Source organism: Salvelinus sp. IW2-2015, unplaced genomic scaffold (assembly GCF_002910315.2).
Source record: "Salvelinus sp. IW2-2015 unplaced genomic scaffold, ASM291031v2 Un_scaffold3188, whole genome shotgun sequence".
In the NCBI taxonomy this organism is placed as follows: domain Eukaryota; kingdom Metazoa; phylum Chordata; class Actinopteri; order Salmoniformes; family Salmonidae; genus Salvelinus; species Salvelinus sp. IW2-2015.
In genome coordinates, this window is record NW_019944475.1 from 48,955 (window position 1) to 53,948 (window position 4,994).

Here is a 4,994-nt window from a genome sequence, read left to right on the forward strand (position 1 = left end):
TGGGTGAAGTGAACATGTCTAATGTGCCCTATTGGCACGTCGCATTGTCATGGTCGTGGCTGAAATCCATTTTTCTTCTCACTATGAACTGTGAAAGTGGTTATTTACCAGAAAACCGTTTGCTGCTGCATATGTGGCAACTGGCTGTAACAACCTTTGCTAAACAGCCAAGCAGCACAACACATCAATGAACGACCAGCTGGGGACCATATACACTCACGCACAAGCCACATTGAGATCTACACTCTACACAACTACAAAACGACAACATAATTAAGTAACACCACTCACCAACACACATACACCAGCACACAGACACACCCACAACACACACCACAGATCGTGGGTACACATCATCAAGAGCAAACCATTTCAAACCGCCAAAACATTGGTACCGTGAAAAATTCTGGTGGGCAGGTTTGTAAAGTGGTAGTCCAATTAGGAGTTAAGTGTACGATGATCTTGTATAACGTTCTCTTTGGTGATGCTAACAGACAGAGGATTCTGAAAACGTATTAGAGACAGCCACCGGTTCCTTGAATTCTGGTGGCCGACCGTTTTAATATTACGTTAACCAATGTCTTATTCTAGAGCTAATAGGATTATAATTGATTTTAACCCTTGCTCCCCCTACCCACAGACCCCACTTCCTCATATCAATACTGAGACTACACACACATAATCAGACAAATAGAAACAGGTTTCATTGAGAACTCTTTTTGCAAAATGGTTTTAACAGAGAAGAAAATTTACCAGAATAGATTTAAGGGGTAGTTTTTATTAAGTTGATAAATTTTATGACTACAGCATTTACATCAAGACCATAAAAATAGTAAATTGACTTCACAGTGGAGATTAATTCATTATTTAAGATTAGCAACAACTTGAAGTTAATTTCAAGAATATCATCTTACACGATATAAATTCAATTACGGTAATTGCAACAATAAAGTGGACTTCGCTCTAATCAGCTCATTACAGTGGATTATATTTTATGTTTATGCATGCACTAGCTATACATGATTAAGGTTTCTAAACATTTAATACATTCAAGTTTAATATCAATTAATTCGTTCACACTTCCTTATCGATGAAGGGACCCAAGTAGAGCGCGGGTTGGTGCGTGCAGAGCTCTAAGAATTTCAGATCAATTTTAAATAAGGGGAGAGATTTCCGTTTCCAGCACTGCAAACATCGGATGTTCGCTTTCTATGCATTATTTATAAAAATTTATTAAGTCTATAGAAACGGACGTTAAGGAAGAATTTGAATTACACAGACATCAGGTTCAGAAACTTTTTACGAGCACATGGCAACGTTTCAGTCACACTACCTGATCAGCTAACTATTCAATGACCAGAGCAGCCACAATCGTACGGGCTGTTCCACCGATTCGCACGGTCCTCACTGGCTTTCCACATCAGTAATACTAGTAACACTCTCAATCTCACTTAGCCACACCACCAGTGGCCGACCTATTCTAGGTACGCCTCACCAATGGTGTTCAGTATTAGTACACCATCCATCCGCAACACCAGCCTCCCTCCGGCTGTCCCAGCCAATGTCTCAGAACCACATGGTTTTTCAAGTATATTTTACTAACTATATCACTGTCAAGGCCAGGGCTCAATCACCAGGAGCCTTTTACCACGCTTCGGATGCCAACGTTCCTCCAGCGCCACACATGTCCTCTCTTCAATATTAGCTCCATATTATACCACTCAAAACAAAAACAGAACCGTAGAATAATCGGGGTAAAACCTTAAAACAACTTGGAAATAGCGGGTATAGATAAATACTACTCTAACTCAGGCCCAGCTCAAACAGGCCTTCTTGCTCATCCCCCCCAAAAAACTCCTAAAAAACACCCGGGGAACACAGACCGCTTGTTGACCTCTAAAAAACTCTAACCGCACCGAATCTAACAGGCCCTATCTCCTCTCACATCCCCTGAAGAGTGGGAGGGGTTTCAAAATTTAACTGAACACTCGCTACCCTCTAGCGTTACAAACTCAGTTCCTTTCCCTACGCGCAACCCTCAGGGAGCCGTTCGTTTATTCTCTAAACCTTAAGCCAGCTCACAGGTCCTTCTCTTATCTCACTTGAGCGGTCACCCTTTTCTAGGTGTGTAGGAAGTAGGTAGCGTTATATAGTGGACTAAAATAAGGATGACAGCCTTTTATCCGAAATGAAGAGCAAGCCCGATCTACATTAAAAAAGATGAACGCAATGTCTACTAATCAGACACACACAGTCAAAACTCAGGATGAGTAAATGACGTGTAGTCCAGGCATACCCCAACTCAACCCGTGGTCCTACACCTCCAGTGCTCTTTGGGAACCTAGTAAATGTAATAAGACTTACGCTCTCTATCCATCTGGACTTTAATAACGGGTTAACATTTTTAATGCATGTTTCCTGTGGTGTGGTCTGTTAAGAAGACACTATGTCACACAGATGGAAGAACTATAATGCGCGTGAGCGTCCAGTCCCAAGAAACACATGGTCAGTTTTCAAATCGAGAAGACGTATGGTCCATAGGGGTGTGTTGCGGATGGCAACTGCACGATTAATGACTGGGTCAGTTCAATGAGAAGACTGTATACCTAGCGCTGGAAGGGAGTCCCTGTCTCAAAGAACTGGGTCAGTCTTCCATAATTTGGATTGACAGAAACCTTCGGACCTGAATTGCGTGGGCCGACATATCCTGTTAAAACCTGTCAGCAATCGGACTGTAGGGACTGTTCAGAAAGGTGGCGGTGGGTTCCTTGCTCTCAAAACTGTTCAGTCTCGCACTTGGGACTTGTTCCTGTGGGTAGAATCCTTGTTTAACAATAACTGTCAAGTCCTGAGTACGTGTTCCTGTGGTTAGGTCTGAATTGTGCCAGCTTGTTTTTAGTGAGAATCTAGAGTCCTTCACCTAGTATGCATGGCCCCTCACAGCTACCTGTTTGGCGCCCTTTGTTGTTTGATTCACGAACTGTCTCCCTGAGAGCACTTTGGTTGGTCACTGTGGGTATGTTGGAATAAGTCGAAATAACTGATCCTCCTGATGGCACAACTTTGATTGTTGATCAGAATACTTGCCCTGCAGCCCCTCAGCGTTCATTTACCATCAACCAAACATCTTAGACACATCATTGTGATCTCTACACGCGCCGTTGTGGCGTTGTCGTACATGACCTTGGCGGTGGGCTTCCACTGCCTGCTTTAAACCATCTGGTATATTTCGGTTGGTAATGATCAGAAAACAGGGGGTACCCTTTCTCTTATATGGATTGGCCACTTAGTTGTTGAATTGCCCAGATAACTTGGTCCGGGATAATGAATATGTACGCCAATCTTGTTGATTAGTAAATAATCTCCTGTCCTCTGCTTGATTGCCCTACTTGTTTGTTGATCCAAGTTTGAAATCTGTTCCCAGGAGAAATTTGTATGTGAATATATCAGGTCCACGCGGTCTTACTGATACATGTCCACATTGTATGGTTGATTAAGGAATATCATAGTCCATCTGATCGGTCCACATTCTCAATTTGCATTGCCCTCGCGTTATAATATATTTTACGGACGTACCATCTGTCTGGGTTTGGGCCACCCATCAGGTGACCTTGTGTAAAGATAATTTTTAGATTGAACCCACGACATGGGTTCTCCAAAAGTATCAGGAAGGGTGAACTTTCAGAGACTAAGTAGTTCTCTACTAGTTATTCAGCCTTTCTGCAAGTTGGTGGGTCCTGCTACACTATTCGCACCCTTCCTAGACATTTGAAAATGTTTGATTTTTGTTATATATGACTTCTTTGTCAGTTTGTGGAGTTAAACACTTGATCGATGTAAATATCACAGAGGGTAAAACTCTCGTACATGTCATTTTCCATGGACGCATCAGCCTTTTGTTGGATTTGTGAAGATTCATCTATCAAGTAGTAACCTGTTCCAATACTCGGTCTGAGAGTGTTGGGCCTATATGGCAATCAAGGAGAGGTGATAGTACTTCCTAAACTAATTAGTTCGATTTAATCCAGGATAATCTGATTGGCCATCACCTGACATATGGCATGTTTTTCTTGGGAAACCATCGAATGTTATGCTATGCACCATTTATGAGGTATTTACTCAATGAGATCATTACTAGCTCCTGTATACTTCCATTGTAGTCTGTTGGATAAAGTCGGGTCTATAGTTGTTGTGTTTAATTGTTTTGTGTTAGGTGTTATGTAAGTTGTTTTGTCCTCACTATTGGGTCCAGAAACCTATATGATTTGGGATACCTTGAATTTGCAATTAGAGGAAACTATAGGCTTGTCTCTGCCCCTCCTGCTGCTATTGGACCATGGGGGGATTGGGTCGTTCTCTTGAAAAGAGATTTGTGATGTCTCAATGGAGTTACAAAACATGGATACATAAGAGATATCAGCAGAAGTAAAAAATAAAAAAAAAACGATAAAATTAATAAATGCGAAAGACTCCAGCATGATGAGGAAGGGATCCCAACACCAGGGGTCCAGCCCCAGAGCACTAAAGTGTGCTAGTAACCATGAAGGTTTTGGGGGCACCACCTAACTCCACCAGAAGCTGCTTTTGCTGAGGGGCAGGCCCCTTGTTCGGCACCCAAGGACGCATCACATTGTAGCTGGAATCCGTCCAACCAGGAAGTGGAGGATTGGACAGCTCGATATACACAGGTAGTAAGAACAGGCTTGTGATACCACCAAGTCACGTTTCTAGGAAGGGAGAACGGAAGGTAGGGAGAACTGAGGTTCCGTATATTCTTGCAATAATCACCCAAAAGACTGATACGACAATGAATTGGATTTGCCAGCCAGTAGTGTCTTACCATACTTAAAAGACCCTGTTAAATAAAGGTCCTTAGTAAGAAAGAGTGAACTGTTGTTATCTTGGTAATTAGACTCCTATCAGTCAAGAGTATAGTTTGCTGCTTCAACTTCCTCAAACACAGTTTATCAGCCTTTCTGTCACTCCTTTCACTT